This window comes from Saccopteryx leptura, chromosome 11 (assembly GCF_036850995.1).
Source record: "Saccopteryx leptura isolate mSacLep1 chromosome 11, mSacLep1_pri_phased_curated, whole genome shotgun sequence".
NCBI lineage: Eukaryota > Metazoa > Chordata > Mammalia > Chiroptera > Emballonuridae > Saccopteryx > Saccopteryx leptura.
The window spans coordinates 51,252,633-51,280,348 of record NC_089513.1 but is presented as its reverse complement, the minus strand read 5'-3'; the positions used below and the strand labels follow the sequence as shown (position 1 = coordinate 51,280,348).

The 27,716-nt window shown below is 40.8% G+C and overlaps 1 protein-coding gene and 1 non-coding gene across 5 annotated transcripts in view; one reads left to right on the top strand and one right to left on the bottom strand.

Moving 5' to 3' along the window:
- Positions 1-27,716, top strand: part of DLGAP1 (DLG associated protein 1) — a 978,693-nt gene that overhangs the window by 581,481 nt on the left and 369,496 nt on the right. The window lies entirely within an intron of this gene.
- Positions 24,301-24,376, bottom strand: TRNAD-GUC (transfer RNA aspartic acid (anticodon GUC)). Its single transcript has one exon. It is a non-coding gene; the product is annotated as a tRNA-Asp (tRNA).

Below are 27,716 nucleotides of genomic sequence, written 5' to 3'. Positions count from 1 at the left end.
TAAGTACATTATACATGTTAATTTGAACCTGGGATTTACCAAAATTTAGACTTTTTTCAATAAAAAGATTTATAGAAGAATTCAATTCTATACTCTTCAATCAAGCCAGTGGTTTCCCATACATTTTAAGGAGGAAAGATACACTTACCCACTTTTGCCCACTAGTTTTGGCATTTGTTGAATATTCTTGCCTGAATCAATTATCAGCCTATGTAATCTAATGATAGAATCCCTTCTACGTTCATTAGTTTATATTTAACCATAAGAAAGAGCTTTCTCTCTAATTTACTTTGTATGAACCGTGTGTTCTTATTTTATTCAATTATTTGTTTTGCTGCTCAAATATTTTTAATCTGGTCAGAATGATCACCTTTAAGCCAGCTGCTATGTCATTTTAATATGTCCTCCATCACTTATTGAGGTTTTTCTTACTTTCTGTTGTAACAAGATGTTTCAGGATCACCTTGTATTTTCCCAGTCCCAGCCCTGGATATGAATGACAGAGAAGCCCTTTCTCCAAAAAGCCCAGGTTCCTTTTCTTCAAGAAGGGTAGTTGTAAAGCAAGACTGGGTGCTAGATATACTCATTGCTACGACAGTGTTGTTGCTTCCAAGTCCTCTCACTAGAACCAGGAAATATGTGTGTGCACACACATTTATATCTAATCCAGTGGTTCTCAAAGTGTGCGCCAGGGTACACTGGTGCACCCTTGAAGATTTCCAGGTGTGCCCTATTGTATTCCAGAGAAATATGTGCCTGGTGGGGACCAAGAAACCAACAGGGTTTTTGGAGTTCAGATTTTTAGGGGACAGAGGTATGGGGATTGGCTGTAAAATGACAGTCTGCCCAACCCCCCACCTCACTTGCCTGATTAGGTTGCAAAGGCTGTTAAGCTGTGGTGCTGGATTGTTTACACTACCCCCCATGTTCCCAGGAAAGACTGGAGGCAAGTTTCTTCTATCCTTTGTTTGGTGTAAAGTTAAGATGATATGTATGGCAGGTGTTTTCTGCAATCAACACAATTAAGAGTAAAAAAAGAGGAATTCTTCAGTGTGTTGATGAGGAAATGAGAATTTGCCTTTCAAATATATGCCCAAACATTGAAGAAATCGCTAGGACACATCAGGCTCATGTTTCTCATAAACATAAGAATGAAAAAACTTTACACATTTGTCCCGGGACCTGCCAAATTTACTAAATCTTACTAAGAATGTATCTTTATATATTAAAAAAAATAACTTTTTTGCCATTTTTAAATTTTTTCACTCCTTTTTTTTTACAAATTCTAAAAAGCATAACTCAAAAAATGTAACATAAAATGTTTTTTAGTATCAAAATAAATTTAATTTTGTCATATTTATTTCATTTAATTACCATAAAAGCACACTTGGACTTTATATTTTTTCTTTAATATTTGACTTAATTATTATAATATAATTCTCAGAAATTTGTATATAGTGCACCTACAATTATTTGTAGGATTTTAAATGCATCCCAACTTCAAAAAGTTTGAGAACCACTGATCTAATCTATTAAAAACTATCAGCTCAGACAAGCAGTTCTTCCCTGGTGTGACTTTTCCCCACAAAGGACATTTGTCAACATCTGACATTTGCCTGTCAGAGCTGAGGACAGCAAGGGTACTACCCACAGCTAATGAGTAGAAGCCAGAGATACTGCTAAATATATACTACCAAACACAGCATAACACCCACCACAAAGAATTATCTTACCCAAAATGTCAGGGGTGCTAAGGTTGAGAAACCCTTGCTTATTCTGTTACCTCTCATTTTAATCTTTTAATCCACCCCACAGTGCTCCTTTCTGTGATTCCCTCTCTGACACTGAGAAACGTGGCCTCCTTTAGCCGTTATATGCTTATTTATGTGATCAATCCTCAAATACACAGAAAGCATCCTTCTGAAATTGTCCCATCTCTCTGAAGAAAAATAAAACCTACTTAGTGAAACTCAGTATTTATTTAAGGTGGAATATTTTTAGTTTAGTTTTTGCTTGTTGGATTTTGGGGGGTTGTTTTGTTGGGGTTTTTTTGTTTTGTTTTGTTTTGTTTTGTCTTTAACATTAAGATAGTCAAAATTCCGCCTGACCTGTGGTGGCGCAGTGGGATAAAGCGTCGACCTGGAACACTGAGATTGCCGGTTCGAAACCTTGGGCTTGCCTGGTCAAGGCACATATGGGAGTTGATGCTTCCTGCTCCTCCCCTTTCTCTCTCTCTCTCTCTCTCCCCCCCTAAAAAAAATCAATAAATAAAATTTAAAAAATAAATAAAAAAATAAAGATAGTCAAAATTCCATATTCAAAAGCTAGTTGGGGTTTTTTTTTCTCCTGAATCTGATAAATGCGTGAGAGCAATTTAAGCTTTATTGCTCTTTTTTTCTCTGTTCCTTAGCTTTGCAGACAAACTATGTTTTACTTAGGTCTGTATATCCTGCAATATAAAGGCCTCTAAATGTATTTAAAGCAGTGCTGGTCAACCTGGCTCCCACTGTCCATTAGTGGGCGTTCCAGCTTTCATGGTGGGTGGTAGCAGAGCAACCAAAGTATAAATAAAAAGATAGATTTAACTATAGTAAGTTGTTTTATAAAGGTTTATTCTGCCAAACTTAGTGAAAATCTGACATTAAGTACTTGGTAAGTAATTATTATTATACACTTTAACTTGCTGTAACTCTGCTTTATAAATTTTATAAAGTAAAGTTACTTCCCTACTTTATAAATCACCATTACTGTGGAACCGGTGGGCGGTTAGAAAATTTTACTACTAACAGAGATACAAAAGTGGGCGGTAGGTATAAAAAGGTTGACTACCTCTGATTTAAAGCCTATTGGCTAAATTTTTACACCAAATGAAGCTATTTTTATAATAGTGCTTTTGTCTTACACCTTTGCCTTAAAAGAGTAGGTTGAGATTCATGATTATGATAATTCTAGGGTAAGCCAGGGCTGTAACAGGAGGGAACAGGGAAACCTGAAGCTGGGCCAGAAAGCAACTGCTCAGGATTAAAATCCAGTGGTCAACCTTTATGTCTAAGTTAGAGATAATACAAAGTTCTTAGCATAGACACGCTACTGTTAAGGATTTTGGTAGAAGTAGTACAAAATTGCCCTGGCCAGTTGGCACAGTGGATAGAGCGTTGCGGGACATGCAAATTGTCCTAGGTTCAATCCCTGTTCAGGGCACACATGAGAAGTGACCATCTGCTTCTTTCCCCCTTATCTCCCCTCTTTCTCTCTCTCTTCCCCTCTCAAAGCCAGTGGCTCGGCTGGTCCAAGCATTGGCCCTGGGCACTGAGGATAGCTAGGTTGATCTGAGCATCGGCCCCAGACAGGGGTTGCCAGGTGGATCCCATCAGGGCTCATGCGAGAATCTGTCTCTTCCCTTCTCTCACATTAAAAAAAAAAAAAGTAATGTAAAATAAAATGTTCACGTTTGCAGATCACATGATCTTTGGGATCTTAATTTTTTTATTTCATGAATCTGTTATTAAATAGAAATGCAATAAAAATAGACTTCTGTAAAATAATGCTGCTGGGCTATTCATTTTACTCAAAGATGATGTATTCTCAACTTTTACTAACAATTCAGGAACAGATTTTAGATATCATTATAGAGTACAACCAGTGGTGGGATTCAACCAGTTCGCGCCAGTTCGGCAGGACCGATACCTAATTTTTTGTTGAGTTTGGCGAACCGGTTGTTAAAATGGCACTTGTAATCAGGGTTCTCTCTAAGGTGGGTGCCTGGGCAGCTGCCCAATGTGGAAACCACAAATTTACATTCCTTACTTTTTTTTTTAATGTTCATCTGAGCAATAGTGTATTCTAAGTACCCACAGTAATGTTCATTCCATCCATAGGTGAAAAAATTGCAAGTGAAGATGCCAGTCAAGAAGCCACATGGAAATATCTGAAATAATAGTTTTATTTTTTTTTTGTCAGGTATTATTTACTCTTTTTTCATTAATATTTTAAAACTCATAACATAATCTAGTTTTGTGTAACTCTTTTATTGTTCTTATTTAAATATTAAGTGCATAAAACTATAAACTACCTTTTGGTATATTATTTTTTCATACTTAAAATGGTCATTAGGGCAAAGAACTGGTTGTTAAAGTATTTGAATCCCACCACTGAGTATAACCAAAAGGCAGGCAAAACAAGCAAACACCAAACAAGAATAAAATGCAATGTCTTTACTTCCAAACTTAGATCTCTAGGTAGACCACTCTGTATGCTGTACCCCTAGGACCCCACAAGCACCTGTACTCATCAAGGCCAAAGTAGAATTTAGTACAGTTAACTGCAGTTGCTGGTTGCGGGTGAACTGTTTTGATGCTGAGCAGAGAAGAGAAGAGAACTAGAATATGTGAATTTCTGTATCAGGCCTCAGGAACTAGGTGAGGAGGTAGTTGACTCTATGACCAATTTAATTGACTTAGCAGTATATGCTACTGTGCTTATGTTCACTTATGACCCTTAAGAAAGGGTTGCATGAGTATATGACCCTTAAGAAAGGGCTGCATGAGTAATTCTATTTATTCTTGCCTCTACATGTTACTTTACAGTTTACAGTGCAATTTAACTAATATACTGTTTGATTATTTTGGCAATCTGTGCCATCTAACTCCTTGCCATTTTTTTTCCCCAAGACATTCATCATTTAACAATATTCTCAAATTCCTACATATAGAAGTAGATAGAGCCAAACGTCAAACCTCTATGTTCTGATATAAATGCCATGTTCATTCCACCAAAACATGCTTTTATATCAATGTAGGGATCACAGGCAGTATTTAAGCTTCTCCTATGGTGATTTTACCATCCTGCATAGAGAAACAATGTTTGTACACATGCACACACATATCCATTCATTTTTTTCTAAATAAATTCTTACAACACTTTGAAGTAGTCTTCCCATTTTATAACTGGGGAAACAGTGGCCTAGAATACTGAATTACCTTGCCCAATATCACCCAGAAAGGAAATAAAGCTAGAACAAAACACCAGGTATTAGGTTTCTAGTTTAATTTTTTTTCTATACATTTGTGGCTCATAAGAGAATGAATGTTTCCCTGGCACGTGCTTTTTACTTCTGCTAAGCTATAGAATCATCCCAAGTTATATCAGTATACTGGGAAATTAATCCCTTTTGCCATGTAGTGATTATGAATATAACAGAACTACTGTTATAAATATACAAGTTGGATATCTGATGGTTAGGGCTATTGTTGAAAAGGCAAAAATTAATACTTCTAGCAGTTATCAGCAGTGAGAATTTTACTTTTGCCAGAAGAGCAAAGAAAACTGAAATAAAATGACTCTATGGATCACAATGTAACACTCAACATTTAGTGAAACTATTAAAAATTAGAAGCAATTGACAAATAAGCTTTTTCTTAAAACAAGATGTGACTATTGACTGCTATCTGGTCAAGAAGACCTTTTACAACAATAGAGAAGCTTAAATACTGCCCGTGATTCCTACATTGATATAAAAGTATCTTTTGGTGGAATGAACATGGCATTTATATCAGAACATATTTGAAGTTTGGCTCTATCTACTTCTAGATGTAGGAATTTGAGAATGTTGTTAATGTGTATGTGTGAGTGGGGCCGAATGGGATGGGAGAGAGGGCTGTACTCCAATACAACACATAGAATACAGCACAAAACACAGTTACCTCATAGCCATCAGGGGAAAGTTAAAGGGGTGGAATATGGCAATGGCAGCACTAAATAGACTTTAGAAAAGAAATGGAGCATAAATTGCACCTGCTGGGGGCAGCAAAGAGAAGGTAGAAAAAAATAGAAGTGGTCCACTACAATTTAGTGAACCTAATGGTAGCCTGGCTTATAATGAATGCATCAGAGAAATGGTGAGAGCAACTCATGTGGCAAGTCTGTTCCATCCTACTAGTTCTGCCTCAAAGCAGAATTTTGAATTTTCTTACACTCAAGGTGATTGATGCAAAGAAAACGTGGTTTTTTTCCTCAGGCCAATAACATCTATAGACAATCCACTGGAAAGATGACTCTCACCTCCCAGGCAGCGTTATCTGTGTGACTGACCTCTGTTTCAGTGATTCTCACTAGTTTTTCCTTAGTTTACTGGTTAAGGCTACAAGCAGGAAGTCAGACTAAGTCTTTGTTTAAAACTTTCTATCACTTACTGAATAGCCTTGGGCAAGTGCCCTAAAGGTTCTGAGCCTCTCTCTACTCTTCCCTAAAATGCAACTGATAACACTGTAGCCTTCCTGTAAGGATCAAGTGAGATAATATAGGTTGAGAATTTTATTTAGCACAGTGCCTGGCATATTATAACACTGCAATCTTATTACCTTATAGCTAACACATTTTAGCAGGCTATTTGATAGGATAGCTCAAGAATCCTACTTTGATGGATCCATTTTACTCCTCCTGCCATGTTAGCTTGCCAATGTAATACTGACTCTGGTACACACTTGTAAAAAAGCCATCAGGAGCCTCAGCCTCTTAGCAACTCATTACATTTAAATTTTAAAGTCTTTTACAATCTAGCCTTGTTGGGCAGATAAAATGTATTATGCTCACTTTGTTAAAGAGGCCGTTGCCCAGGTGGTATTAATGTGTGTTGGGGTGGGCTAAAGGCAGGCAGAATCCTTGTAGCCTGGGGCTTGGTTTTGGGATTAAGCCTTTCCTACCCTTTTTGGTGTAAGGTGGTACAATCCTATCATGCCTCAGAGAAGTGACTTTGTATTAGAGACTTCCCTATTATGTATATTGGATTAAGGGTTTGGATTTCTACACTATAAAATGGGAACGGAGCGGGAGTTTGCCTCTTGGTTCCTGAGGTTAGCATGAGAGAGCGGAGAGAGGAGAGCCAGCAGCTAAAGGAGGCCACGTGGAGGAGGCCAGGAGAAGCAGCCAAGATGGCGGAGTGCTGAGTGAGATGCCAGTTTGTGTAGAGTTTGTATCTGGGATAAGGAAGGAGATGGGGAACTGAGGAGAAGAAGGCTGGTGAGCTAGAAACCTTTGATTCTAGGAAACTCGGATAAGTCAGTGGCTTTGTGAGCACTGAGTGTGACTGGGTTTTGGAGCCCAGTGTGTATTCTTACTTGCCCGCCGGGTGCAAGGTAGGATTAAAGGCTATGGCTCATCAGTTTTTGGCTCCTTTGTTTCTTTACCGACTGTCCGAATCCAATGCGAACCTGCATGGGCCGGGCTGCTGTGATAGTGGCCCTGGCCGTGCCTCCTGGCTTTACAAGCCTCAACCTAATTTCCAGCCTTTTCTCTCCACTAATCTCACCAAAACTCTGTATGATCCACCCCTGATGCCTTGTGCATCTGAAAACTTGCACATGAATACTTGATAACATCGGTTGTTGGTATTGTTTCCTTGACTGCCAAGGAAGGAATACAGATTTGCCAATAACCTTCAAACAAAGCTAAGAATGTTAAGTATGTGAATTTCAGGTCTTTGCCAAGTGCCTACCAGAGAGGTTAAAGTTACTCAGGATGCCTGCCTACAGAGTCCAGAGAACGGTCAAGGTTTTCACAAACTTTATCTTATAGAATTTTTAATGTTTATTTTATTGATTTTAGAGGGGGAGAGAGAAACAGAAACTTCAATCTGTTTCCATATGTGCTTTGACCCAGGATCAAACCTGAAACTTCTGTGTTTCTGGACAATGCTTTAACCAACTGAGCCACTGGCCAGGGCACAATCTTTCTTGATGATGGACTTTATGCTCAGGAATCTCTGATATGGCACATGTGCTATTCTCACAGAACTCTCATTGGGTTGTGCACATTGTAAAGCCAGCCGCGGCCACCATCACAGCTGCCTGGCTCATGCAGGTTCGCACTTGATTAGGACAGGTGATAATGAAATGACAGAGCCAAGAACTGGTGGGCCATTAGCTTTAATCCTAGCTTGCAACCGGTGAGCAAGAAATACACACAGTGGGAAAACACTTCCCTTTCCATTCAGGGCTCCCAAAGCCACTGACTTTTCTGAGTTTCCTAGAATCAAAGGTTTCTACATCACCAGCCTTATTCACCTCTAGTCTCCTTCTCTCTGCACAAACTGGCTTCTCCTTCAGCACTCCACCATCTTGGCTGCTTCTCCTCTCCTCCACATGGCCTTTCTCTGCTCTCTTCCAGCATGGGCTCCTCTGCCCCATTTTATAGTGTAGAAATCAAAACCTTTAATCCAATATACAAACAAGGAAGTCTCTGATACAAAGTCACTTATCTGTGGCATAATGAATGGGATTCCTAATGAGAGTGCACCACCCCACATCATGCAACAGTCAAAGGTGTGAGGAAAAGCTTAGTCTTAAAACTAAGCCTTAGGCTATAATGACTCTGCCTGCTTACAGCCTGTCCCCCACACCCAATGCAAACTATAACCAAGCAAACAAACTTATTTGACCAACAGTGGCACAGGCCTTGAATGTGTTTGATCCTGCCAGGCCCTGTGAGCTGGATGTTCATGTAACCTCGGAGGGGTTTGGATGGGGCTTGTGGCAACGGACGGAACGCATACGGCAACCTACTGGATTTTGGTCCCAACTATATAAAGGTGCTGAAGTTTATTACTTATTAGTCTGGAGAAGCAGCTGGCAGCTTTGTATGCTGCCCTCCTGGCCACTGAGAGCATTACAACCACAACATCAGTTACAGTCAAGACAACATACCCTATTGCAGGATGGGTGAGAGATTGGGCGACCAAACCACGTAGTGGTATGGTCCAAATGTGCACCCTGGCCAAGTGGGGTGCCTACCTGAAACAATGCTGTGCTCTTAGCACCAGCCCGTTGAGGGCAGAACTGCTGGAAGTCTTGGGTCCAGTCACCTATGCGACCTTAGAGTCAGGTGCAACTCGGGCTCAGGAGGCAGAACTTGAAGTCAGTCCCTACCAGGAGGGGCGGGTGCCCATCCCCGAGGATGCCTGGTATACTGATGGTTCCAGCAGGGGCCAACCTGCCAAATGGACGGCTATAGCCTTCCATCTGGCCACTGAGACTATTTGGATGGACACGGGTACAGGCCAAAGCAGCCAATGGGCAGAATTAAGAGCTGTTTGGCTAGTTGCCCATAATGAACTTTCACCTCTGGTGATCTGTACTGACAGCTGGGCTATTGTGGATTGACCCTTTGGATTGCTACTTGGCACACTAACCAGTGGATGGTAATGCACCATCCACTATGGGGTCAGGCTATGTGGCAGGACTTATGGGAAATAGGACACCAGAAGCAGGTGACAGTATATCATGTCACGGGGCATGCCCCTCTAGCCCATCCTGGGAATGATGAGGCAGATACGTTGGCAAGGGTGTGATGATTGGAGACTGCACCTGCAGGTGATGTGGCACAGTGGCTCCACCGGCGCCTGTTCAGTGCAGGACAGAAAACTATGTGGGCTACGGTTAAGGCTTGGAACTTGCCTGTGTCCTATGCTGAGGTACTTGCAGCCTTTGAGCAATGTGCAGTATGTTCCAAGGAGCACCCTTGGAGACCACTGGTGTCACCTGGACAGATCCAGAGGGGTCTTGTTCCACTGACATGATGGCAGATAGACATCATAGGACCCTTACCAATGTCAGAAGGGTACCAGTATGCAGTCACTTGTGTAGATACTGCCACTGGTCTGCTTGCTGCTTACCCTGCCCGTAACCCTGACCAGAGGGCAGTCATACAGGCTCTGGACCGCCTGAGTGCTGCATACGGGCGACCGCTGGTCCTTGAAAGTGACAATGGTACCCACTTCACTGGTTCAATGGTGAGGCAAGGGGCTCAAAAGCTGGAGGTGGACTGGAAGTACCATGTTCCCTACCACCCCCAGTGTGCTGGTATCACTGAGCGTTATAATGAACTCTTAAAGCAGGGACTGCGACAGGAGGGGGGCACTGGCTCTCTTACTGGATGGACACACTACTTATGGACAGTACTCCGGATTTTGAATGAGCGACCTCGACGGGGGAGCCCAGCTCCAGCTGAGGCCCTCCTGCATCGGGCAGCTGCCCCCATTCAGTTGCAGATATGCACCAAGGACATTTTACTCAAGCCAGGTTTTGGTCAGCAGGGCAATGTGCTCTTGCCTGCTCCAACAGCCCTTCTTAAAGGCCAACGGCTTCGATGGACTTGGCCCTGGACTGTACAGGCCCCCCATCTGAGATGGGTGGCCTTGTTGGCACCATGGGGAAAGGGGCTAGAGGTGGACCTCCAGTTAACTCCTTGGGCAACCAGCACCTGACCACCTAAGGTAGAAGTGTATTATCCCTTGAGTGCTCAGGGGGACAGCATTATGAAGGGCCCCTTTGTAATTTCTTTATGGCCCATAATGAGTTCTCCTATTTTACTACACATAGAACCAGCAGATCCTGGTGTATTGGCCAATAAGGTTTGGTATGCCTGCTCAGGGTGGCCTCTGGTACCAGCTAGGTGCTGTCTGCAGACAAAACTCTGTCCTGTATTCTGCCAGAGGGAAAAGATTTGCCTCTCTTGGTGCCACTGACAGCTCTCTCATTTCACCCATAGCTTTTGATTTGTTAATCCTATTGCTGTAGTTGGTACTATTTCTGTTTATGCAATGTACCCCACTCCTTGCACAGTGACCGTCATGGAAGATACCTGTGGTTTAGATTGTGAAACGAGCAAAAGGGGTGGAATGTTGGTCAAATAAGTTTGTAAATTGATATATATTTTGCTCGCTTATAGTTTGCATTGTGTGGGGGGGACAGGCTGTAAGCAGGCCAGGTCATTATAGCCTAAGGCTTAGTTTTAGGACTGGGCTTTTCCCCACACCCTTGACTGTTGCATGATGTGGGTGGTGCACACTTGTGAGGAACCCCATTGTGCCTCAGATAAGTGACTTTGTATCAGAGACTTCCTTGTTTGTATATTGGATTAAAAGGTTTTGATTTCTATACTGTGGGGTGGGGCAGACCTGCTCTCTCTCGGTTCCTGCTATCACCATTGCAGGGGCCTCCCTGATCCCTTGCCCTTCATGGGAAAAGCAGAAAACCTGCTTTTCCCTTGGCTTCTCTTGTGGCTTGCCTGTCTTGGTGAAATACCAATAAACAGAATGGCCCACCATCCTCCAACTCCGCCATTTCTTAACCGTCTGCCCAAATCCAATGGGAACCTGCCTGTGAATGGCCACAATGGCGGCTCCTGGCCTTACACATGGGGTGGTCATAATTACTGTATTTTTTATATTGTTTCTTTTGCTCAATTATAGATGTTGGTCTGAGTTATAAAAAAGGGTAAGATTTTCAGGATGATAAGGGGTAGGCAGGAAGAGCAGAATTTGGTTTTTTCCCCAATAAAAATAACTACCACTATCATTTTTATATCTTACTGGTTAGAAACACAAGTAGAAATGGAAGAGAGTGATACACAGGTCTGTTTTATTGGTGAGGATATTGTACAAGTTCTTAAAAGCTAAAGGGAAGCGTTACTGAGCAGCTATTCTGTAAATTTATTATTATTTATAATAATGACATTTATATTTGCTCCAGTTAACCCATGAGAGCTTTGTGTAGATCTGAGAGGATGAGACAAAGTTCTTTTTGTCACGTGGTTTCTCACAGTCTACTTTTGAAAACTTTTCTTATCAGAGGGCAGCAGACCTTTCACTGTGGAAATAGTTATCTCCCAAGCATCGGTGCCAATTGGGATCACATGCAGTCCTGCCCACTCTTGACAGATGGCAAGAAGCCCAAACCTTCCATATGCTCCTCTGTTCTCTGGGAAGGCACAGGCACGAGAACAGATTTGGCTGGTGCAACTGTGACCGAGGGTGTCTCAAGAACTTTCCTGCCCTTGGGTTATTTAGCACCAGACAGGGTTATAGCAAGTTGAACATATTCTGTGGTGGACAGCACAGAGAGCAAGTCAAGCTCTCAGGTGTCTAGCCTTGTGTCTGTGAACATCTCTGGGTGTTTTAATAGCTCATTTGAGCAAGGGCGATGCGGTTTAGTGTAGCATCTGTTTCTACAGGCTCTTGGGCATCTTGTTATAATAAAGAACGGAATGTTCTGTTTTCTTTGACTTTTCTTCTCATCTAAGGTCTGAGACTCATCAGAACTCTATTCCTTCATAAAGGCATAGAATGTTATCAGAAACAACTTTCTTCAACAGAGAAAACTTGCAAACTTTGCATCCAAATGTAACTAAAATTTCAGAAATAGCCAGGTCTGGGCTGGTATACTGGTTTCCTTATTTTATCTTTTCTTCCTCCTGTGATCATTATATTCAAAAATCAAAGATGAATTGATTTTGAAACTCTCCCAAGTTTACAAAAGAATTGCAGAAACAGATCAATCACATCTTATGTTTGGGACTCAGTGCTATCATGCTTTTTCAGTTGCAATTAGCCATTTCAATCTTTGTTCCTGTTTCTCTTTTTTTTCTTTCCAGCTTTCTTTGTCCCTTTTTAATTGTCTTGATTACCTCTAAAAGTTGTAACGAGGTGACTCAGTCCCTGAGCTATGGTGTAGTGAGTTGCCGTTGGTTCAGGAAGTCACCCACTGCTTTACATCTCCATGAGGTTTGCTCCAAAGAAGCTCTGCGGAAGCTCAGTTAGCACGCTTTAAGTATTCCATTTATTGTCATACAGAATTGTCATAGCTGAGCTTACCACCCTTAGCTTATAATAATACAACTATTAAAATTATTTTTTAATTATTTTTATTGATTTTTAGAGAAAGAAAGGAGAGACACAGAGAGAGAAACATCGATTTGTTGTTATACCTATTTATGCTGTCATTAGTTGATTCTTATATGTGCCTTAACCAGGAATCAAACCTGTGACCTGGGCATGTCAGGATGACACTCTAACCAACTAAGGACCCAGCCAGAGCAAAATTATTATTATTATTATTTTGAGAGAGTCAGAGAGAGAGAGAGACAGAGAGAGGGACACATAGGGACAGACAGACAGGAAGGTAGAGAGATGAGAAGTATCAATTCTTCATTGTAGCACCTTAGTTGTTCATTGATTGCATTCTCATATGTGCCTTGACTAGGGTCGAGGGGGCTACAGCAGATCGAGTGACCCCTTGCTCAAGCCAGTGACCTTTGGGCTTCAAGCCATTGACCATGGGGTCATGTCTATTATCCCACACTCAAGCCAGAAACCCCGTGCTCAAGCTGGTGAGCCCATCCTCAAGCCAGATGAGTCCATGCTCAAGCCGGCAACATCAGGGTTTCAAACCTGAGTCCTCTGTGTCCCAGTCTGATGCTCTATCCATTGCACCACTGCCTGGTCAAATGCAAAATTATTTTTTAAAAGAAGCCACAGTGACCATGGGAAGAACTTTTAATTAAGGCCGGGTTGTAAACTGTTACAAAAGTAAAATGGAACAATTTTCCAGTATAGGTTTCTCGTTGGTCATTTGTTTGCATACTATTTTCTGTCTGGAAAAAAAAATTTTATTCTTATAATGTTTTTAAGCTAGCAAGACATATGGCAGTAGATTAGAGAATATAATTTTAGTCAGTGTATGAGGAGAGAAAAAGTAGGTTTACAGTTGTAATACAAATAAACAATAATTAATAAATACTACAAAAATGAAACTCTCATACTCACAACTGTAAACCTATTTTTGCCAACCAATGTATATCCATAAGTAGAAGACTAACTGAAGAGTGGAATTTAGGTTAAGGATCAATAATAATGAAAACTTGAACTGTAAGAGATTTTCTTTATTCAGTTGAGATCTTATTTTGAAATTTTAATCTAAGTCTAAAAGGGTCTGTATATCAATTCTACCATAGAAAAATTGTTCTCTGTTCTTAAATCAGAAAAGTAGAAAAGAAAAATGCTTCTTCTTAAGGAAAAATTCAGGAATCACTCACTACTCTTCTATCTCATGTTAAGTGATAAATGGAAGCTGTGTTTAATAGAAATACTTATCATTTTACCTTGTGATTTCATACCAACTTCCTGCAAAGAACTCAAGGTATTTTTTCCCATGAATGAATCCTCCCAGAAAGTTTAAGAAGTAGTAGTAGCAACCATAGAACCACAGAGCTGGAACAAACATATCATCTAACTCAGAGGTGATTTTTTTTACTTTAGCTGTCAAACCTTTTTCTCAAACAAAACTTTATACAGAGACCTGATACATAAACAGAGAACTGAGCTGCTATTCTGGCCGAAGAAGAAGGCACAGAGTTGCGCCATTTCACCGGCTCCCAACTCCCAACCCATCTGCAAGGAGCCTTTTAAAATCATCTCACCTCAGACTATTTTAGAAGCAACGAAACAGGCACAGCAAGAGAGCTAGCTTTGACTAGGCCATGCTTACCTGTCGAACCGTGAAGCCGAGGCCTCGGTCTGATCAAGCCCTTGTAGAGACACCAGCCGCCCACTGCACTGTGAGCATCTATTTGAGGCTCAACCCTTATCGCCGCTCTCTGGTTTTGCATTTCTCTGGGGAGCTCATGACAAGCTGTATATTTAGTTCATGTACTTATATGTTTAAAAACTCTCATTAGATTGTGAGACCTCTAAAACAAAACAAACTCATCTTAACTCCTGTGCATCCCCCCCCCCCCCCAGTTGTTAATGTGGATTGAAGTTGCCCCACCTGAAAATGATAGGTCATATTAGGTAATAGCCCAATATTTCTAATAACTCAGAGTTGTTAAGCATACAAGAAATCTAATTTGGGTTTACTAAATTTAGCTATCGTATGGAATAGATCATCACATAATGTACTCTTTTATTCTCAAAATAAAAATGGGCCCAGGAAGAATAACACTTAGTTGTTAACTGGAGCATTAAATATCAAAGGGTTTCAAAACATTAGCAGGTATCAGAATCACATCCTAAAGTGCTTGTTAAAGCAATTTGATTCAACAGACCTGGAGCCTGAGAATTTGCATTCTAATATCTCCCAGGTGATACTGATGCCATATGCCCAGAAACCACTGACCTCTCATTATGATGCTCTAATTTGGCGGTAAGTAAATTTTCCACCTCTGGCACATGCTGAGCCTGCAGCAGCTAAGTAGGTGTTCTGGTTCAGTAAAAGGAATCAGGACTTATTTTAGTTCCTGCTAAAATTTTCACAGAAGAGCCATCAATCAGATCATTAAGAAATGAACTTGGATTGCCATTCTGCAGAATTGAGAATTTATGGCATTTCCTTGCTGTGTGATTCTGTTTGCGATAACATGCCATATCACTATATACCACACAATGAGCAATACTCTAGCCATTGGACAACGTGAGAGTGAGCATCAGTTATCTAAGTGTTCTAATCCTTCTACTAACAGAGTCTAGGAGTACATTACTCCAAATAAAATGAAGGGAAATTCATTGATATTATGAGGGATAAAGAAAAAAAAACTTGTTTTTAAAAAGAAGCCAACCTTAACCTTATTTGTGTGTTTGCTACTTGTCATCCCCTTCACCCACCATTAAAGAAAAGGATGAGGGGAAGGGGGAGGGGGAGAGGGAGGGGCACAAAGAAAACTAGATAGAGGGTGACGGAGGACAATCTGACTTTGGGTGATGGGAATGCAACATAATTAAATGACAAGATAACCTGGACATGTTTTCTTTGAATATATATACCCTAATTTATTGATGTCACCCCATTAACATTAATAAAAATTTATTTATATAAAAAAAAAGAAGCCAACCTTAACCTTATTTGCGTGTTTGCTACTTGTCATCCCCTTCACCCACCATTAAAGAAAAGGATTTTTTTCCCCTTCATTTATATGAGATAATTTCTACAAAATCAACCTAGTTCAGATTTTTATTAAGTAATGAAGATAAGCCAACAACTCTGCTAAGAATAATCAAATACATATAAGATCAGGCCTCTTCCTAAAGGCCTTCACGGTACATTTAAAGCTAGGTCTTCCAAATGTGACCCAAATTAAGTGCCCAGTAAACTTAGTCTTCAAAGAGAAAGCAAGTTTACCCAATAGGCACCAACCATCACGAACTTTCTAAGAGGAGTTACATATTTGCTCTATTTGTACTCATCTAATTAAGGTAAGGCTTTCTCAACCCACAGCTGGAGAAATTAAACTCTGGAGGGTTTAAAGATCTCACCCGCAAGCAACTTGTGAGCCAAAACCAGGATTAGAATGATGACACCCAATTGCCAGCCAAGCAATCATCCGACCAGGCTTCGTAGCCATTTTCTCTCACCTCCGCCCAGCCTTTCCTCTTGGCATTCATGCTTTTTTTAGACACTGCGGATGACATCAGAAAGATTCCTTCCAATCTTCTTCAATATTTTTATATATTTAGAAAATGAAGTATCCCTTCTCAACCCTTTATTTCTATCTGAGAGAGGAGGTGAGTCACTCCATTGAAGCTTGCTAGAAATACAGCTCTATAATCAACATCCCCCGGCTGCTGCAAAGGCGGGTGCTAGCAGATGGCAACGATTCCTAGGGACCAATGCTGCCCTTATTTCCAGCAGTCATTTAGAGAATTTGAATTGTTCTAGAGTCCCCTAAGAAGATAAAACTTTAGTCCCTGTAAGGCTGGTGGCTGTGGCCACGCAGGTTCACACTGGATTTGGGCAGACGGTAAAGGAACTGTGGAGCTGGAAAGTGGTGGGCCATCCTGTGTATTAGAGTCTCCCAAGGGTGGATGAGCAAGCAGGCAGAGAAAATCACTTCTCTCTCTCCCTCTCTCTCTCTCTCTCTCTTTCTCAGGCCTCCCAAGCAAAACAGGCAGGAGGAGGGGAGGAACCCCTTCTATGGAAAACAATAGCAAAAATGACACCTTCCAGTGGTGGCAGGCAATCCGCAATCTGCCGCCCTGAGAGCAAGCACCTGCAGCCTTACACAGACTATACACACGTGGTGCTGCCCCGTGCTCATGCACCAGTCAGGCAGAGTACAAGCGAGCAAGCCTAATGCACTTGTTTGCTCAACAGTACCCCTGAGGTTACTTACCTAAGTATTTTGTTCTAAGTGGTCATTTGAATTTGGGCTATGAGAAGCAGGTTTTAATGGATCAAAATTTTGTTCTGGAACTACTTGATTTAAAAAAATCAAACCCCATTCTCCATGTCTTATTATAAATCACTAAACTCTCAATTTGCTTTCATTCTGCTGTAGCTAATACCAACACAAAAATTGCCAGCAAATGTATTGCATTTTTACTTCTTTGAAAAAGGGGGTATGAGAGAAAAAGCTGTCCTGTGAATAACATCTCCAAAACTGCTTTTGTGATTCTTTAGCGTTTGAAAACTGACGAATGGTGCATGCTCATTTGGAAAGAAGATGTTTCCATTATTCCTTAATATTAGGTATACTAGAGAGCAGACAGCACGCGTTCATTTTCATAGGCCAACTACTCACTTGTAAAAGCTTTTAACAATGAAAATATAGCAAATGATTATTTCCAGTTTCTATGCCCCCACAAATGCATTCCCAAGAACTTTTCATTAAACTCATCAGAAATAGGCCCTGGCAGGTTGGCTCAGCGGTAGAGCATCGGCCTGGCGTGCGGGGGACCCAGGTTCGATTCCCGGCCAGGGCACACAGGAGAAGCGCCCATTTGCTTCTCCACACCCCCCTCCTTCCTCTCTGTCTCTCTCTTCCCCTCCCGCAGCCAAGGCTCCATTGGAGCAAAGATGGCCCAGGCGCTGGGGATGGCTCCTTGGCCTCTGCCCCAGGCGCTAGAGTGGCTCTGGTCGCGGCAGAGCGACGCCCCGGAGGGGCAGAGCATCGCCCCCTGGTGGGCAGAGCGTCGCCCCTGGTGGGCGTTCCGGGTGGATCCCGGTCGGGCGCATGCGGGAGTCTGTCTGACTGTCTCTCCCCGTTTCCAGCTTCAGAAAAATACAAAAAAAATAATAATAAATAAAAAATAAAAGCACCTATTGGAAAATAAATAAATAAATAAACTCATCAGAAATAATGCTAGATCAGGAAAGCTGCAGCTTATTGTATAAGCCTTGAACTTAAGTTGGCTTAAAAATACAAAGGACAAGCAATAAATTTAAAAATAAATTAAAAAAAAATAAGAAATAGAAAAGTACATGTCTTCTAGAAAACTCAAAAGCAGTTGAACACACCAAAGTTAGATATTGCTGCAAGACAAAAACATGTATGGAATATCTACTTCTAATTTTGGAGGGGTTTTTTTAGCATTCTGAGTAAATAGAAAGGTAAAATTATATAGAAGGTGTCTTTCTTCTAAGGTAACTGAACTGAAACTTCTTAGGTTTCTTCTAATAGTAACTGAACACCTTCTGTGTGTCATACACCAAAAAGACCCCCAAATGAAGCATACAGACCTTGCTGTTCAAGGAATTCACTGGCTATTAACACTTTACTAGAAGAAAAAGAAATCTACAGAATTCCATAGTTCGAGTGTTTTTTCTTTTTATTCAACTGCTATCTCTGTGCAATAGAAGTACTTATCACTAATTAATAAAAATCAAGAACAAGAAAAATCCATAGTCAGTGTGGGGCAGCTGTGTTAGGCTTGCTCACAGGGTTACCTCCTGCAAGCACTTTGCCTGATTGGTACGTGAGTGCATGGCTGCACCACGTGTGCATAGCCTATATAAGGTTACGGGTGCTTGCGCTCAAGAGAGATGGGGGATTGTGGGTGGCGGTTTGTCTGTCTGCCACTGTGAGGTGTAAGGGGCCGTTCTTGCTATTTGTGTGCTAGAGAAGAGGTTTTCCCCTGTATGTGTGATTGTCCGCTGTTGTGAGACTTTATTAAACAGAATGGTCCAACATTTTCTTTCTAGCTCCGCAGTTTCTCTACCGTCTGCCCAAATCCAATGTGAACCTGCCTGTCCTCGGCCACCAGCATTACAGTCAGTAATATCAACAAATTAGTATTCGGGGGTTTTGAGTGTCACCACTAGAGAACTGGTCCCTTTTAAAACTCAGCCTGAGGAAAATCACCAGTTGCAGTAAATGGTTCACGAAGGTGGTAGTAATGTGATAAGGTGCCAAAAAACTGTAAAACTTAGTATTGGCAACGCCATTTTAAAGAGAAAAAGCCAGGCTTCTTGCCCCCTCCTTTCTTTAGAGAATGGAGGGAGAAGAATGTGGGAGCTTCCTAGCTTACAAGGACAACTGGGTCATCTAGTCATAGTTTAACTATAGTTCTCTGAAAGAATAAAGGTTATCTGAAGAACTTCCTTTTCCCTTCAATGGGATCCTTTAGGAGACAATGTTTACATATCCTACACTGATTTTAACTCTTCCCTCCCTCCTGGAGTCCTGAGAGTAACATTACCTCTAGACAAAAGAATGGGGGGTAGACACTAAAAGATTTGTGCATGTCTTTAATATGTAAAACGACATTTATCACTATGGTATTGATATGTAAAATGACATTTATCGCTATTGTGTTACCTTATAAGTTTTAACATGTAAGAATGTTTTTTCCTTTTAAAAGATCCTATAGACAAATGTTGTAAGCTTGTTAATGATTGACTATTGTGTCATGCTCCCCCTCCTATTCCCCCCAACCTGTATGTGATCAAGTGTATATAACTAGCCTCAGAGCTATATTCGAGGAGACACGATTTGGGTTAGCTATACCCTGTGTAAGTCATATGTAGCCAGCTTATTAATAAATCTCCTAAAAATTCTTCTGTTTCCTGCCTTGGTGTCTCTACGTAACCCATGGAATTAAGGTACGCTACTTTATAACAGTACCAGGCATCCCCAAACTACGGCCTGTGGGCCACACGCGGCCCCCTGAGGCCATTTATCCGGCCCCCGCCGTACTTCCGGAAGGGGCACCTCTTTCATTGGTGGTCAGTGAGAGGAGCACTGTATGTGGCGGCCCTCCAAGGGTCTGAGGGAGAGTGAACTAGCCCTCTGTATAAAAAGTTTGGGGACCCCTGCGAGTAATCAATAACATTAACTTGATACAAAAGTGTAAATTAACTATTGCTAGTCAAGGAGTGAAACCTCTATTTCCATCCAGTCGTTTGGTCTATATGTTCTTGGGTCTTGAATAAGAAAACTAAGTTGCTTAAAACCAGTGTGTCATGACTGACAAGTCTTTCTTGCCTATGGCCAAAACAAACAAACAAAATCTCACTTAGAGATCTTCAGCAATTGACTTCAACAGTTTAAGACATAAACTGCCTTTTTTTTTTTTTTTACTGCCCTCAGACTTTTATACCAGAAGGCTATCATAGAGATACATCCAGGTGGTTTTAAGTACAGGGTTACCACTATTAGATTTTCCAATGTAGAGAAAAATTCACTTCTAATTTGTATTCCACATAACACTGCCATATTTTCAGACAGTGTGCTTTTTACCTACTGATTTCAGCAACTCAAGCTAAGATATCCTAAACAAACATATCTCACCACCAGAACCAGGAAGAACAAGATGAATGAGGCTTTCTATTACTGTGGCTTAAGCATCTTAAAAATTGAAATACGCAAGTCTTTGCCTCACAATATTTAGTATTCAAGATTTAGGAATAGGCTACCCCTAGCATGATACTTCTAACACACTTGTTGTAAGTGTATTACCTTTCACATAGCATATTAGAACATATATTAAAAGTGTGTTCTAATTAATGCAGAGTTGGAGGTTACATAATATGTTTAAGGATGTTTCTCACTGAGAAAACATTTTTGAGATAGACTAAATAATTCATTTCTCTCCTCTTCATGCCACATAAAATAATCAGGCATAAGTACAGAATCTATTAAAAACACATAGAACCTTCTATGGCAGTGGCAACCAATAGTTGCTGCACGGCAGACTCACCATAGGAACATTCTGAAAATATCAGTGGCCAGGACAAATTGCAGGTTTTCATGAGTGGGGGGCCAGAAATAGTCATTTTTTTCAAGAGTGATGTTGATGATCCAGAAGCCTAGCCAAGTGGAGTTAAAAGCAAAATTCTACAGTTACTTTTTGAGGGATGTTTAATCAATGACATTATGAGTGCAGTTTTTATCCCATATAACAACTGCCTTTAAATATGTCATAAGATTATTTCTACTTCCTAAATATGTCACATTTATAATCATGCATAGCCCTTCCCCACACACACACACACCACTGTCTCTTTGCATATTGTGTTCTTCTCATTTTGCCCATGAGCCAAGTGAACAGGGAATTATGTCCGATTCAGTGTTCAGTACAGTGTGTAGAACATTGGCACTAAGTAAATGTTAAAAATAACTGTAGAAACTGCATGTTGCCTTCATACACTAAAAAATCTTTCAAGGCTGCTATATCAGCCTTGAAATCTACAGTTGTAAATCATACGTGTAAACATAGCTGTCTCTTATTTTCTACAAGTAAATTAAGCTTACCTCTTGAGACCCCAATTCCAATCAAGACTGAGAACTTAAACACTGGCACTTGAAGGTGGCAGTCACTGCGGGCAAGGTTTTGTCTTTTCGATAGATATTTGGGCAAACTAAACATTCTCAACCTCACCTGAATGTTTCTATTGATTGCTACACCAGGTTTTGACCCTAGTTGTTGATAGGGTGAGAAATAAGCCTCATAGAGGCACCAGTTATTATGTATACGCTGTTTTCTGAAGTGTGGGCCAAGAAATAATTTAGTGTTCATAGCCAGTATTTTGAAATGAAACGGAATGAGATAAGATAGCATAGGATCAGCTAGAATAGAACATATTGCTGGATTCCTTTTATTTTATACTGGATCAAGAAATAAACTATATATTTCTTACTGTATTTTTAATCAAAAAAGGATCTGAAACTCTGGCCTCTCTTTTTGTCCTCTTTAAACTCTTCTGGTCTCCAAATAAGAGTTTTTATCTCTGATATCTCTGATTTTCCCCCATAAGAAAACTCTCCTGTAGAACAGAATCGTCCTTCAAGCTGTCAATCCTACTGTTAATTTGTAAGCTCTACTCTGAGTCTCCAGACTCCGTTATATCTAGACTTCCTCTCTCCTCTGTCTGGTCCTAGCAATTTCAAGTCAAGATGTTTGTAAGGACTGCATCTCTTTTCTCTCCTTTTGCAGCTGGGCTGCCAAAGAGCTTAATTGATAACATCTATGTAGCTGCTGCAGGCTCAGCATGTGCCAGAGGTGGAAAATTTACTTACTGTCAAATTAACGCATCACAATGGAAGGTCAGTGGTTTCTGGGCATATGGCATTAGTATCACCTGGGCACTTAGGATGCAAATTCTCAGACTCTAGGCCTGTTGAATCAAATAGCTTTAACAAATTTGTCAGGTGATTTTGATACCTGCTAAATAGAAAAAGAAACTTAATTTTTAAAGGAAGTACTTTTCTGCACTCATTCCTCAACAGTCTTTGTAATACTTAATTAAATTATATAATTGTAATTCCAAATTGATAACATAAATCAGGGGTCCCCAAACTTTTTACACAGACCGTTCGAGGGCCAGACTATAAAAAAAAACTGTGAAGAAATCCCTGTGCACACTGCACATATCTTATTTTAAAGTAAAAAAACAAAATGGGAACAAATACAATATTTAAAATAAAGAACAAGTAAATTTAAATCAACAAACTGACCAGTATTTCAATGGGAACTATGGGCCTGCTTTTGGCTAATGAGATGGTCAGTGTCCGGTTCCATATTTGTCACTACTAGCCGTAACAAGTAATATGACCTGCTTCCAGAGCCACGACGCGTGCGTCCTGCGTCACCAGAAATAGTACTGTACATGAACGCCACTGTGCTTTGCGGCACCGCCACATACAGTACTCCAGGAGCACAGGATCCATATCCTGTGCTTCTCTCACTGACCACCAATGAAAGAGGTGCCCCTTCTGGAAGTGTAGCGGGGGCTAGATAAATGGCCTCAGGGGGCCACAGTTTGGGGACCCCTAACATAAATAGATGTGAGGAAAAGTCTTACAAAGCTCTAGAATCACTTAACTGTGTGAGTGTTCCTTGTGCTTTGGGCAGCCTGGCTGTGTTTTCAGAACTAAAGAGTGTCCGTTAAGCTGGGAAGCAGTTGAGGTGGAGTTCTGTGGATAAAGTTTTTACTGTACTGAGACCAAAAAACAAAACAAAACAAAAAACTCACCATAAAATAAAGGAAAATGCAGGCTGTAATAATTTCTGACAAGAATACAGAAGTGAGAAAATTCTAAATTCTAGGCATGGACACATTAATAATTGATGACTGAAGTAAATCAATTAAACTTCCTAGAGTTCAGTTTTTTCTTTTAAAAAGATAGACGTCTTCTGCTTTGAAAGTCTATTACCCATAGTAGCCCAGGGTTCTTGTGGTAAGAGAGATGTGAAAGAGGGAATCATGATCCATTTCCTCATCTGAGAGATGAGGGACCTAGCGCTGATCAGCAATTCCTCAGGACGGTCTGCAGGAAGTTCGCTCTGAGAAATGGCAAGAGATAGTCTTCAAAAAGTCAGTGAGCAGACAGTTTTACAAAATGCTAGGGTTAAAATGTTTAAAAGCTTTCTTTTCTGCAAAACCTCACAGCCTTTAATAGGCTAACGGGTATTGCGAATCTCTAAAGAAAGGATGTTATTAAAAGCTTCCCCCAAATATATTGCTCCGAATCTCTGTGTTGTTTTTTTGTTTTTTGTTTTGAAGGGATTTTGTTTCTTTGTTTCATAGAATCTCTCTCAGGACTAGAGCTCTACAGAACACACTTTGGGAAAATTCTGGCCTCGCTTTTTCTATGATCCTTTTCAACCCCAAATTCACTGTTTTGCTGGCACCCGACATCATTGACTCATTGAGACTTTTAACAAACAAGGTATTGGAAACGGCCAGAGAAGCAATGGGAATTATTTTTAAAAGACAAAATCTTGGACAAAGTTAAGAAGGGGGATGGACAATTACCAGAACCTTCTTTTTATGTTTTCCTTGGCACTAAGTAATGACTACCACTGAACTTTATAAAGAAATTTGGATACAATATTGTTATTGATAGAGATGACTTCCAAATTGTCTTTATTAGTTCTTTAGTTCCTGACTTTGTGCACATACATTTCAACAGTCTTGATTATTTTTCTTTTTTTTAATTTTATTTTTTGTATTTTTCTGAAGCTGGAAACGGGGAGACAGTCAGACAGACTCCCGCATGCGCCCGACCGGGATCCACCCGGCACGCCCACCAGGGGGTGACGCTCTGCCCACCAGGGGGCCATGCTCTGCCCATCTGGGGCGTTGCTCTGTTGCGAACAGAGCCACTCTAGCGCCTGGGGCAGAGGCCATAGAACCATCCCCAGCGCCCGGGCCATCTTTGCTCCAGTGGAGCCTCGGCTGTGGGAGGGGAAGAGAGAGACAGAGAGGAAGGAGAGGGGGAAGGGTGGAGAAGCAGATGGGCGCTTCTCCTGTGTGCCCTGGCCAGGAATCAAACCTGGGACTTCTGCACGACAGGCCGATGCTCTACCACTGAGCCAACTGGCCAGGGCCTTGATTATTTTTCTAATGCTAATGAAAGTACTATATAGGCAGAGGCTGATTTAAAGGGGGGGCACCAGGCACCCTGGAGCATGTGCCCTGGGCCCTGACTTCTGAAAGGTCCCACAAAACCCCAACTTTACACTTTTTTTAATGACACCAAGTTTGGTTTCATGTGTGAAATTTTAACATTAATAGTACATAATATTTTTTATTTATTTAAAAACATGATTAACATATATTTTTATGTTTCCTGTCTCTCTCTCTTTTTTAAGGGGCTCAATATTTTCTTCTGTGCCCGGGGCCTCAACCAACCTTAATCCACCTCTGTATATAGGGTAAACAGAATTGAGATTAAAGATGATGATGGCAATGATAATGATGATGATAAATAATAGAACTAGGCCTTTCTATCAAGAAACTTGGAAAATACATGGACATTCAGTTGTCTCTAGAAAATGTTTTTATTTGTACCAAATGAGTAGAGTGCATGTGTTTATTCCTTTTATATTTTATTTACAAGGTATGAGAAAGAACCAAAGTATATCTTGAAAGGTGAATGACCATGAGACTTTTTAAGGAGTGAATAAGATTTTTTTTTTTACAGAGACAGAGAGAGAGAGTCAGAGAGAGGGATAGACAGGGACAGACAGACAGGAACGGAAAGAGAAGAGAAGCATCAATCATCAGTTTTTTTGTTGCAACACCTTAGTTGTTCATTGATTGCTTTCTCATATGTGCCTTGACCGTGGGGCTACAGCAGACCAAGTAACCCCTTGCTCAAGCCAGCAACCTTGGGTCCAAGCTGGTGAGCTTTGCTCAAACCAGATGAGCCCGTGCTCAAGCTGGCAACCTCGGGGTCTCGAACCTGGGTCTTCTGCATCCCACTCCGATGCTCTATCCACTGCACCACCACCTGGACAGGAGTGAATAAGATTTTAATACATTATTAATTAAGAATTGTATAAATTATACTCCTATATAAAAACAAAGTATCTCATCTTGACAGCTTTGCTTTAATTATGAGGTCTGTCTCTTCCTCAAACATGATTCATTAAATGGATAAAGTATAAAAAATCAAATGTGTTTTCTCCTGGTTTGAATAGATTCTTTAATCATCATTTAAAAACCACCAAATGGCAACCCCAAGAATGCTATGATCAAAGCCATTGCAGACTGTCTATATTGAAGCTCGGAGGTGGAACCAGATGAGGTCCATGGGCCCCATTTTGCCAGAAGAACCCTCAGAGGCCCAGCCTACCCTTGGCTTAACCCCAAGCTTAAGGACCACCTCCCCCCCCAAAATAAACAAAATTCCTAAAACTTATTTTCTTACAGATTTAGGTCATTTTGAAGCCAAGCCAGCATTGCGGCAGAGTTTGCAGACTTAACCAGACCTGGTACCACCTACCGTCTGGCATGGCCCGTGTAGACCACAGAGTAGCCCACACCTATTCTAGACCACGCCCTGCACTGCGTGGCCTGGTGGAGCAAGGCTGCAGGCTCTATTTAGTGTCCACTGGGTAGTGCCCTGCAAAAGAAAACTGATCTCACGTGCAGTCCTTCACTGCCTTCAGTTGTCCACACTTAATGTAAATGAAGTGCCTGAGAGTAGATCACCCCAATTCTGTTGGCATTATAAGGGGGGCAAAAGGGAATTTTCACCAGAATAAAGTCAGAAAGAAAAACTTTCCTCCAGCCCAGAGTTGGAAACTGGTGTTTCCTTATGAAAGTGATCCATCTCTCTGGAAGATAATGCAAATCAAGGTTCTCTCAGGCCAAGTCTCTTTTGTATTTGTTTTTGTGTTTTTTGTTGAATGGTTAATAGGTATACTAATGTTACTAACCTTACTGCCTTTGCCATTTCAATATTGCTATTTTTCTAATGAGATATCTGACATGAAACAAACAAACAAAATTAACAGGTAGAGGCAGCTCCTATAGAAAAATTGGCTTTGAAATGTATTCCATGATAATATCACTTCTTCCTGGAAGGAATGGTCAACCTAAATAGACCATAGACAGCTTTCTCCAGTGTTTCTATAGACAGCCAACAATATTAAGCCTAGTGGAGTAAACTACAATTATGGCTCACTGTTTATGGTTGAATCTAAGGTTAAGAGAATTTTAAATGGTGTGATCACTTTGAGATTTGAAACATATTCTGCAAAGAACCCAGGAAATATTTTATCTATGCATATTTGCAGTGTGAACACTGTGCTGGTCATATATAAATTTTTGGTTGTTCATATATTATGTTGCTAGTCATTTCTCCATTTTCTTGCCTTAAAATGGAAGGATTTGGACTAGATTATAAGTAATATTATTTTGAAAAATATTTTTAATATTACATATTTTTTGGAGAGAGTCAGAAAGAGGGACAGATAGAAAGGGAGAGAGGTGAGAAGCATAATTCTTTGTTGTGGCACCTGAGTTGTTCATTGATTGCTTTCCCATATGTGTCTTGACCAGGTGGTGGGGGAGCTACAGCAGAGTAGGTGACCCCTTGCTCAAGCCAGTGACCTTGGGCTTCAAGCCAGCAACCTTGGGCTCAAGCCAGAGACCATGGGGTCATGTCTATGATTCCATACTCAAGCCAGACCCTGCACTCAAGCTGATGAGCCTGTGCTTAAGCTGATAAGCTTGTACTCAGGCCAGATGAGCCCACACTTAAGTCGGCAACCTCAGGGTTTTGAACCAGTCCTCTGCGGCCCAGTTTGTCTGACATTCTATCCATTGCCCTACGGCTTGGTCAGGATAATATTAAATATTTTTAAAAGGAGGTAGATTTTCACAAATTGGATGAATTGACGCATTCAAATTCCCAATGAACTTTTCCTTCTGCTGAGCTTGCTGTCCTTTCTTTAGCTGAGGTAACACTTGTGAGCAGTTCATTTCTACATTTCCTTCCCTCAGTGGATCCCCAAATATCTCCATTCATTTATTAATCCAGTCAGAAAGGTATATACTCAACTAAAATTGGGTAGGGGCAGAAAGATGTATAAGAACTGGTTGTGCCTCAGAATCATTGATACGTAAAGATACATGTAGCCCCATGTTCATTGCAGCACTGTTCACAGTGGCCAAGACATGGAAACAACCAAAAAGCCCTTCAATAGAAGACTGGATAAAGAAGATGTGGCACATATACACTATGGAATACTACTCAGCCATAAGAAATGATGACATCAGATCATTTACAGCAAAATGGTGGGATCTTGATAACATTATACGGAGTGAAATAAGTAAATCAGAAAAAAACAAGAACTACATGATTCCATACATTGGTGGAACATAAAAACGAGACTAAGAGACATGGACAAGAGAGTGGTGGTTACCAGGGGTGGGGGG